The sequence below is a fragment of the Ailuropoda melanoleuca genome, chromosome 16 (genome assembly GCF_002007445.2).
Source record: "Ailuropoda melanoleuca isolate Jingjing chromosome 16, ASM200744v2, whole genome shotgun sequence".
In the NCBI taxonomy this organism is placed as follows: domain Eukaryota; kingdom Metazoa; phylum Chordata; class Mammalia; order Carnivora; family Ursidae; genus Ailuropoda; species Ailuropoda melanoleuca.
In genome coordinates, this window is record NC_048233.1 from 63729937 (window position 1) to 63741530 (window position 11594).

The window sequence follows — 11594 nt, forward strand, 5'->3', positions numbered from 1 at the left end:
TAAGTTGAAATTAACAAGAGTGAAGAGTAGTACTGATAAGAGAAACCAAAAGCCAGGAACTAAAATCTTTGAGAAAGATAAGAATATTTCCAAATATTAGTAACAATTTTGCTACCATCAATCACACTAATGAATGAAGTCTAAGGTTTCTCTGTAGCAGAGGTTCTTTGACTTTTTGGTCTCAAGATCATTATAAACTCTTTTTTAAATTCTTTTTTTTTTTAATTTTTAAAAGAGTTTACTTATTTGAGAGAAAGAGAGCATGGAGGGAGAGTGAGAGGGAGAAGCAGACCCCCCACTGAGCAGGGAGCCCGATGCTGGGCTTAATCCCAGGACCCTGGGATCATGACCTGAGCTGAAGGCAGACACTTAACCAACTGAGCTACCCAGGCGCCCCTTAATTTTAGTTAATATACAATGCAATGTTGGTTTCTGGAGTAGAATTCAGTGATTGATCACTTACATACAACACCCCCCGCTCATCACAAGTGTGATCTTTTTTTTTTTTTAAGATTTTATTTCTTTATTTGACACAGAGAGAGGCAGTGAGAGAGGGAACACAAGCAGGGGGAGTGGGAGAGGAAGAAGCAGGCTCCCAGCAGAGGAGCCTGATGCGGGGCTCCATCCCAGAACGCTGGGATCATGCCCTGAGCCAAAGGCAGACGCTTAACGACTGAGCACCCAGGCGCCCCATACAAGTGTGCTCTTTAATACCCATCACCCATCTAGCCCATCCCCTCTTTACCTCCCCCCATCAACCCTCAGTTTGTTCTCTATCATTAAGAGTCTCTTACAGCTTGTTTGCCTCTTTCCTTTTTTTCTTTTCCCCCTTCCCATATGTTGATCTGTTTTCCTTCTTAAATTCCACATATGAACGAGATCATATGGTATTTGTCTTTCTCTGACTGACTTAATTCACTTAGCATAATACACTCTGCTCCATCCATGACGTTACAAATGGCAAGATTTCATTCTTTCTGATGGACGAGTAACATTCCATTATGTATACATATACTGCATCTTTATCCATGCACCTGTCTCATCAGTCAATGGACATTTGGGCTCTCTCCATAGTTTGGCTATTGTTTATAATGTTGTTATAAATATCAGGGTGCATGTACCCCTTCAAACTTGTATTTTTGTATCCTTTGGGTAAATACCTAGTAGCGCAATTGCTGGATCATAGGGTAGTTCTATTTTTAACTTTTTGAGGAACCTCCAAACTGTTCTCCAGAGTAGCTGCACCAGTTTGCATTCCCACCAACAGTGCCAGAGATTTCCCCTTTCTCTGCATCCTTGCCAACACCTGTTGTTTCCTGTGTTGTTAGTTTTAGCCATTCTGACAGATGTGAGGTGATATCTCATGGTAGTTTTGATTGGCATTTCCCTGATGATGAGTGATGTTGAGCATCTTTTCATGTGTCTGTTAGGCTCTGGATGTCTTCTTTGGAAAAGTGTCTAGTCAGATCACTGTAAACTCTTAAACATTATTGGGGACTATACAGAAATTAAAACAGAAAATGGGGCACCTGGGTGGCTCAGTCATTAAGCGTCTGCCTTCAGCTCAGGGCATGATCCCGGCGTTCTGGGATCAAGCCCCACATCAGGCTCCTCTGCTGGGAGCCTGCTTCTTCCTCTCCCGCTCCCTCTGCCTGTGTTCCCTCTTTCGCTGGCTGTCTCTCTGTCAAATAAATAAATAAAATCTTAAAAAAAAATTAAAAAAAAAAACTGAGAAAATGTTAAAATATTTGTTTATTAAATAAATTTAAAATAATGATAATATTACAAGTTAACATATATAACATATGTTTATACAAAATAACTATTTCCCCAAACAAAAAATAATTAGTAAGAACAGTGCCATTTTACAAACCTCTTTAATATCTGGTTTAATAGAAACAGCTGGATTCTCATACACCTTCTGCATCTACTATGTTCCCATGTCATGAAGCCTCTGGAAAACTGTCCTACACACTCAAGAGAGAATGAGAGTGAAAGCTGACAAACATTATTATGATATATTTTGATCTTGTGGCTACCTTGAAAGATCTACACAGTCCCATATAGCAAGATATAGTACCTTCTAGGCCTATCTTAAGTCCCAATCACTTGGAGCTCCCCAACAACATGGACAGTTTCAGTATACACCAGCCCTGATTTAATTAAAATGTTGCTGGTATTTTTACTATACTGTTTTTACATATTTTAAAAAATCTTTCTTTAAATTCAATTTAGTTGGGGCACCTGGGTGGCTCAGTTGGGCATCTGCCTTCGGCTTGGGTCGTGATCCTGGGATCCTGGGATTGAGCCCCGTACTGGGCTCCCCAGTTATTGGGGAGTCTGCTTCTCCCTCTCCCTCTGCTGCTCCCCCTACTTGTGTTCTCTATCAAATAAATAAATAAAATCTTTAAAAAATAACAAAAAATAAATTCAATTTAGTTAACATATACTGTATTATTAGTTTCAGGGGTAGAATTTAGTGATTCATCAGTTGCATATAACACCCAGTGCTCATTATATCAAGTGCCTTCCTTAATGCCCATCACCCAATTACCCCATCCTCCCACCCTATTTTTACACATTTTTCGTATCAATCCTGGCACCCTCCAGACACTTCAGACTGCCTGTCTGAGTAGTCTAAATCATCTTCCAAAGTATGAATTATTACTTTTATTCGTGCTTGATTGCAAAGTGGCATAGATTTTTATTTTTTTAAAAATATTTATTTATTTTAGAGAGAGCGCACAAGCAGGTGAGGGGCAAAAGGAAAGGAGAGAGAGTGTCCGAAGCAGACTCCTTGCTGAGGCCTAGCCCAGAGCCCGACAATATGGGGCTCGATCTCACGACTCTGAGATCATGACCTGAGCCAAAACCAAAAGTCAGACAATGCTTAACTGACTGAGCCACACAGATGCCCTAGCATAGGTTTTTAATGATCTGTTCTTAACCCTTTTTTCCCCCCATGTAAGTCCTATTTTAAGCATGCAATTTTGCAGAAGATAAAGTTTTTTTAGGAAAGTGTATATTGCATTGTAGCAGAAATGTGTATATGTGCATATATTCTTATCTCTCCCTTCTTTATTTTGTGGTTCTGCACTTTGGTTTTATCAATTTTATCAGATAAAGATCTCTCCACATTCATACACAGAGATCTTCATTCATTTTTACGATTGTGAAGAGCTCCATTGTAAGGATATACCATAGTTTCTTCAACTCCTTCCCTATTGGTAAAATCTTTACCAATCTTTATCTTGGTTGCTCCAATCTTTTGCTTATACAAATAATGCCACAATGAATCACAATATCCATATGTTGTTTCTAACTGTGGAGGTATATTCAGGATAGATTCTAAGAAATGGAATTGTTGAGTCAAAAGGTGAATGTGTTTGTTATTTTGGTAAGTATTAGATATTTCTATTTTTGTTAGCTTGTATCATTTTCCTCGCTTACCACCAATGTCTGAGAGTGCTTATTTCCCCCACAGGCCTCTCATAGAGTATGTTGTCAAACTTTCAAATTTCAGACTTTCAGGTGATTGCTAATATACTCCCCTATTAGGACAACCTTTCCTGTATCCCAAAGATTTTGAACAGTTGTGTTTTCATTTTCATTTGTTTCCATGATTTTTAAAAATTCTTCTTTAATTTCCTGGTTGGCCCATTCACTCTTTAGTAGGATGCTCTTTTAGCCTCCATGTATTTGAGTTCTTTCCAACTTTCCTCTTGTGATTGAATTCCAGTTTCAAAGCATTGTGGTCTGAAAATATGCAGGGAATGATCCCAATCTTTTGGTACTGGTTGAGACCTGATTTGTGACCAGGATATGATCTATTCTGGAGAATGTTCCATGTGCACTAGAGAAGAATGTGTATTCTGTTGCTTTGGGATGGAATGTTCTGAATATATCTGTGAAGTCCATCTGGTCCAGTGTGTCATTAAAAGCCCTTATTTCCTTGTTGATCTTTTGCTTAGATGATCTGTCCATTGCAGTGAGGGGGAGTGTTAAAGTCCCCTACTATTATTGTATTATTGTCGATGTGTTTCTTTGATTTTGTTATTAATCAGCTTATATAATTGGCTGCTCCCATGTTAGAGGCATAAATATTTACAATTTACAATTAGATCTTCTTGTTCTATTGATACTTTAACTATGATATACTGTTTTTCCTCATCTCTTATTACAGTCTTTGGTTTAAAGTCTAATTTGTCTGATATAAGGATTGGCATCCCAGCTTTCTTTTGATGTCTGTTAGCATGATAAATGGTTTTCCACCCCCTCCCTGTAAATCGGGAGGTGTCTTTGGGTCTAAAATGAGTCTCTTGCAGATAGCGTATCGATGGGTCTTGCTTTTTTATCCAATCTGATACCCTGTGTCTTTTGATTGGGGGCATTTAGCCCATTTACATTCAGGGTAACTATTGCAAGATATGATTTAGAGCCATTGCATTGCCTGTAAGGTGACTGTTACTGTGTATTGTCTCTGTTCCTTCCTGGTCTATGTTACTTTTGGAGTCTCCCTTTGCTTAGAGGACCCCTTTCAATATTTCTTGTAGGGCTGGTTTGGTGATCACAAATTCTTTTAGTTTGTTTGTCCTGGAAGATTTTTATCACTCCTTCTATTTTCAATGACAGCCTAGCTGGATAAAGTATTCTTGGCTGCATATTTTTCTCATTTAGTACACTGAATATATCATGCCAGTCCTTTTTGGCCTGTCCGGTCTCCGTGGATAGGTCTGCTGCCAATCTAATGTTTCTACTGTTGTAGGTTACAGACCTCCCGTCCTGAGCTGCTTTCAGGATTTTCTCTTTGTCTCTGAGATTTAAGTTTTACTATTACATGTCAGGGTGTTGACCTATTTTTACTGATTTTGAGAGGCGTTCTCTGTGCCTCCTGGATTTTGATGCCTGTTTTATTCCCCAAATTAGGGAAGTTCTGCACTATAATTTGCTCCAGTATACCTTCTGCCTCTCTCTCTCTTCTTGTTCTGGGATCCCAATTATTCTAATGTTGTTTCACTTTATGGTATCACTTCTCTCTTGAATTCTCCCCTCATGATCCAGTAGTTGTTCATCTCCCTTTTTCTCAGCTTCTTTACTCTCCATCATTTGCTCTTCTAGATCACTAATTCTGTCTTCTGCATCATTTATCCTAGCAGTTAGAGCCTCCATTTTTTATTGCATCTCATTAATAGCCGTTTTGATTTCAACGTGGTTAGATTTTAGTTCTTTTATTTCTCCAGAAAGGGATTCTCTAGTGTTTTCTATGCTTTTTTCAAGCCCAGCTAGTATCTTTATAATCGTTATTCTGAACTCTAATTCCAACATCTTAATTACATCCATACTGATTAGGTGGTACCTGGCAGTCAGTACTGCCTCTTGTTCTCTTTTTTAAGGTGAGTTTTTCCATCTTGTCATTCTGTCCAGAGAAGAATAGAAGAATAAGAGAACAAAATACTAAAAGGGGAACAACCCTAGAGAAATATACACTAAACAAATCAGAAGAGACCCAAAATCGGGGGGTGGGGCCTAGAATATGATCAGGTGGGTGAATAGAACAGAGCCATAAACTAGATTTTGATAGTATTTTGGTCTCTTAGAAGAGACCACATCCCAAAATTTTAAGAAAGATAAACTTATATATATACAAAAATAAGATTAAATACAACGAAGGGATAGAATATGACTATAAAAATGAAAATTAAAAAAGATTTTAAAAAAGGGACTGTTAAGAAGTTGATCAAAAAAGGAAAGAAGAAAAATTTTTTAAAAAAGAAAAAATAAAATAAATTTAAAAAATTAAAGTTGAAAGACCAAAGAATCACGAGGAAAAAGCCATGAATTCTATGCGCCATATTCCCCTAGCACTGGAGTTTTGCTGTTTTCATTGATCGGTATACTTGGTCTTGGCTGGATGTTCTAGCTGATCTTCTGGGGGAGGGGCCTGTTGCGTTGAATCTCAGGCGTCTCTGCCCCAGCGGAATTGCATGGCCTTTGCCAGGGTCCAGGCTAAGTCATCTGCTCCAGTTTCCTCTATGTGGCTGTAGTTCCCTGAAGGCTTTCCACATAGCTTTAGAGGATGAGAATAAAAATGGCGGCCTCCCAATCTCTGGCCCCAGAGTTGAGAGCTCTGGGCCCCACTCCTCAGTGCGCCCTCAGAAAAAAGCCACTCCTGTCTCCCTGGTCTCTGGCCGCACTCTGTGCTCACCCGGCCTGTGACCGAGTGTTTCTATCTCTGGCACATGGCCCTGTTTGGATTCTCCAAACTGCTGCTCCTCCTGGGGGAGGAAGGGGAGTCTCCCTGGTTCTGCCCTTGTTGGGACCCCGCTCAGACAGCAGTGGCCTGACTGTGACGCGGATCACGGTTATGGCCCCCCGTAGCTGAGAGCCCACTCCTCGGCTCACTCTTGGCGGTTGCTTCCTAGTTTTGTCACCTGGGAGCTCTCCGGCACTCAGGCAGCCCTGGTCTTTCTGTGACCCGAGGGTCCTGAGACCACACTGTCCCAGCGAGGATTCCACCCCACGCTTAGCCACTGGAGTGATGTCCCCCACCGGAGCGGATTTCTACAAGTTCCAATTTTGTGCCCTGAGGCTCTGTCGCTTGCTGGTAGCCGGATGACAGAGGCTCCCTCCCCCCGCGGTCCATCTTCCCCTGTATCACCTCAGATTCTCTTCTCTCCATCTCCTACCTTGCAGTAAGTGGCTGTTTTTCTGTTCATAAGTTGCTGCTATTCTTTTCTTCAATCTCCAGTTGAGTTCGCAGGTGTTCAGAATGGTTTGATAGCTGTCTAGCCGAATTCCTGGGAGGAGAAGAAATAAAGATCTCCACTCCTCCTCCATCTTGGACTCTCTCCTATTCAACATTTTTAAGAATTTATTTACTTCTTTCTTTTCATTAACTCCTAACAACATTTTAGAGCTGAAAATAATTCCGATACTCAAATTGTGCAAGGTTGGCCCTTCCTAACAAATTCCAAGGCCAATGTTATTTAAGAACAAAGCTGGAAGAATCCAAAGTGAAAATTAGCAAATTGAAAGCAGCACTGAGATTAAAGGAAGATATAAAATACAGGGTAGTTAGATATGTGCATAAGGATGGATTAACATTAGGAAATCTATTAACAAATATATTGTCATAATAACAAAAAGAAAATCATCATTTGTTAAAAAGTATTTGATTAAATTCCACACCAATTAAGCATTTAGGAACAGGGAAGTCTCAGAGGTCACGTGGGCCAGGGATGACCCCCAAAGAGTAGGAGTGGGGGGGTGTGCAGGCCTAAGGGTCACCGCTAAGTACTCTCGGCCAGAATCCGGAGCAGGAAACTGCAAGGATAGGTGCAGGCGCAATGGGCGTCCAAAGAGGAACAATCAGTAAAAAAATCTCAACGTGGAAAATGCCAGCCAGGAAAATGGAAGAAAGAATGAGAAGAAGCAAGTTGCTCATAAAGGAGAGTCCTTGGCCCTCCATTTGGAAGCTGGTGACTGTTGTGTGCCTTGAGTAAATCCTAGGCAGTTCGGTGTTAGGCAGGCAATCCTGCAGTGTAGGTGGGACATGATTCAGAGACTTGCAGAGCCTCAGGCAAGGATGAGAGAAGAGAATACGGAAAGGCTTGTGGAGGAGGTGAGAGAGCTGATGGAAAAGCTGAGGGGAAAGTAATTCAGTCAGAGTCTGCAGGCGGTTAGCCCTGACCCTCCTTACCATGATCATCATGTTGTGTTTTGCCCGATGCCTTCAATCCTGATGTTTCCCCTGAAGTTATTAGGAAGACACACCTGGTTCCTAAACTTGCATGCTCTCCATGTACTTCTGTTGTAAACCTTTCAACGTTACATGTCTCTTGTGGGTCTCCTATAACCAGCTTCTAATTGAATGTTGTATTTTGACCCAGTCTGTAAAATTCTGTCGGCGGGGGAGTTTTACCTTATTGCATGGCAAGATGCTCATTATATATTGTGAAGTTCATAAAGCAGTTTAAAAAGGAAAAAGGGCACCTGGGTGGTTCAGTGGTTAAGTGACTACCTTCCGCTCAGGTCGTGATCCCGGGGTCCTGATATCGAGTCCTCCACTGGGCTCTTTGCTCTGCGGCTAGCCTGCTGCTCCCCCTACTTATGCTCTCTCTCTCAGACAAATAAGTAAAATCTTTTTTTTTTTTAAGTGAATAAGAGAGAGAGAGAGAGAAAAGAGAAAAGAAAAGGGACTCTAAAAACTAGGACAGAAGGAAACTTGCCTGTTTGACAAAGACTATTTCCTGGAAATCTACAGCAGATCATTTTAAAATTACAGTAATGGTCACGTTCACTTCTGCTTAACACTGCACTGGAGGTCCCAGTTAATGCCAAACGAAGTATAAATGTTGGAAAGTGAGACAGATCTGTCAATATTTTCAAACAATATGATTTTCTACCTAGAAGATACAAGTAAGTCAATTGATAAACTATTAGAAATAACAATAAAATCCAGTCAGGTGGTCAAATAAAAAATCAACTTACAGAAATTAAAAGCTCCCTATACTCCAACAGTAATGGATTAGAAAAATGTCATAAATGATAAAGTATACTCATGATAGCAATAAAAACCATATAACATCCCAGAACAGCTTTTTCTGGTCACCTATGAACTCCCAATTACCGAATGCTGTGGTCAGTCTTATTTGATCCACCAGCAATATTTGACAAAGCATAGCACTCCTTTCTTTTGGAAACATTTTCATCGCTTCACATCCAAAATACATATATACTCATATCTTGGTTTTGCCAATATGTCATTGGCCAAAATTACATATATCCACACACACGTATGTGTCTCTTTATATATATATATATATATATATAACATATATTATATATATTATATATCCATATATATTATTCATATATGTAAATTTAATAAACACTTTATATAATATAACATAAATATAAATTATAAAATTTAATATAAATAAATTATAAAATATAATATAAATTATAATATGATAAATATATTATATATCCATATAGATTATTTATATATGTAAATATAACACATATCAGCCAACATCATTCATAAGACAAATGCTATTAACACATATATTGTAATATTTTATTCCTATAAATTTTGCCACTTGCAGTGTTTCCATGAATCCCCCAGGTGGCAGACAAATACAATTTCCACTTGATTAAACTAACTTGGTAAGAATGTTACTTTCTTACTGCAAATCAATTAGGAATATTAATCAGAATTCTAGAATACAGGCCAAGTATACTTACCATATGATTATGGAACTAATTTCTGATAACTTACATTAGAAGTTCATTAGGAACATACATGGCAATTGTTAAATTGCTGAGCAATCATTGTAATTAGGCACTTTGGTGAATGTGTATTCCACCTGACCCACCACCTTGAATGCTTAGAAATGTATCTGCTGGGTGTGAAAGGTGATATTGGTCCCTTGGGATCTGAAAAAAATCAATTAAGCATCACTGATAATAAAGCAGAAACTCTGTTAACCAACTAATTGGGTTTTTAAAAATTCTTTAGGGGTGCCTGGGTGGCACAGCGGTTGGGCGTCTGCCTTCGGCTCAGGGGGTGATCCCGGCGTTGTGGGATCAAGCCCCACATCAGGCTCCTCCACTGTGAGCCTGCTTCTTCCCCTCCCACTCCCCCTGCTTGTGTTCCCTCTCTCACTGGCTGTCTCTATCTCTGTCGAATAAATAAAAAATAAAAATAAAATCTTAAAAAATAAATAAAATAAAAATTCTTTAGAGATTTCTACTATTTTTACTAATTTTAAACTCTTGTCAGTCAAAATTGTCCTAAAAGACTCGGTATTTGTTATACTTACCATAATTTACCCACTTGCTATATACATTAAGCGTACCCCACCTCCTCACACTCGCAGCTATGTTTTTCTAATGTTCAGTCTGCGTTTGATGTTTTGATGCATTTTATAAAAAAGGGGCGTGAAAACAGCTAGCAGAGGGATGGGCTTTCAAAATAGTTTGAAGGCTAGTGTGAAAAGGACACAAATATAACAGGCATTTTATTTTTTAAAGTATCAGTAACACTACCAAGTAATGAATTCTCTATGTACATGATAAAAAAGACTGGAAAAACTATTGACTCATCTTGAATTGTTAACTAAACACATCTCTTGGGGGCGCCTGTGTGGCACAGCGGTTAAGCGTTTGCCTTCGGCTCAGGGCGTGATCCCTGCGGCGTTATGGGATCGAGCCCCACATCGGCTCCTCCGCTAGGAGCCTGCTTCTTCCTCTCCCACTCCCCCTGCTTGTATTCCCTCTCTCACTGGCTGTCTCTACCTCTGTCAAATAAATAATAAATAAAATCTTTAAAAAATAAATAAATAAAAAATAAACATATCTCTTACGTATTTCCTAAATTTAACCTGACTCTACTGCTGGCATTTAAAGTGATTAAAAAAGTAAAAAAAAAAAAAAAGAGAGAGAGAGAGAGAGATAATCAGTTAAAAACCATCTGGGCATTGTTAAATTATATTCATTGTTCTAAATATTGAAAGAACTTTCTTAAATTAGTCAAGAACTAGAACAACAATATTGGCAAAAACCGAGAGAGAAAAAAAAAAGCCAATTATAATCTCACCACTTTGAAAAACAGTTTTTATTTCACATCGTCCCTCTTTGTATTCAATCATAGGCACACATTTTTCCTGTTGCAGAAAACATTTGGTATATACAATTTCGATTTCTGTGAAGAGCTATCTTTTTGTTTTTAAAATGTGGGGCCATAGGGCACAGGCTGGCTCAGCTGATGGAGTGTGAGACTCTTGATCTCGGGGTTGTGGGCTCCAGCCGCACAGTGGGTGTAGAGATTACTTAAAAATAAGATCTTTAAGAAAGAAATTGGGGGCTGATACTAACTAGTATGGCATAGACTTTATACTGTCTCCAATTGTTTTTTTTTTTCTTTCTAAGATTTCATTTATTCATCTGACAGAGAGAACGCAAGCAGGGGGAGCTGCAGGCAGAGGGAAAGGGAGAAGTAGGCTTTTGACCAAGCAGGGAGCCCAATGTGNGAAATTGGGGGCTGATACTAACTAGTATGGCATAGACTTTATACTGTCTCCAATTGTTTTTTTTTTCTTTCTAAGATTTCATTTATTCATCTGACAGAGAGAACGCAAGCAGGGGGAGCTGCAGGCAGAGGGAAAGGGAGAAGTAGGCTTTTGACCAAGCAGGGAGCCCAATGTGGGGCTGGGGCTCGATGTGGGACCTGATGTGGGGCTCGATGTGGGTCTCAATCCCAGCACCCTGGAATCATGACCTGAGCCAAAGGCAGATGCTCAGCCAACTGAGCCACCAGGCCCCCCTCCAATTGCCTTTTAAGAGAAGCTACAACACTTTTGTCAGGGATGGGCCCCTAAGTCAGAATCTACCCTGTAGATAGACTCCCCACTGATGACTTAAGCAATCCATTTACACGTATCCTACTTGAANCTTGACCAAGCAGGGAGCCCAATGTGGGGCTGGGGCTCGATGTGGGACCTGATGTGGGGCTCGATGTGGGTCTCAATCCCAGCACCCTGGAATCATGACCTGAGCCAAAGGCAGATGCTCAGCCAACTGAGCCACCAGGC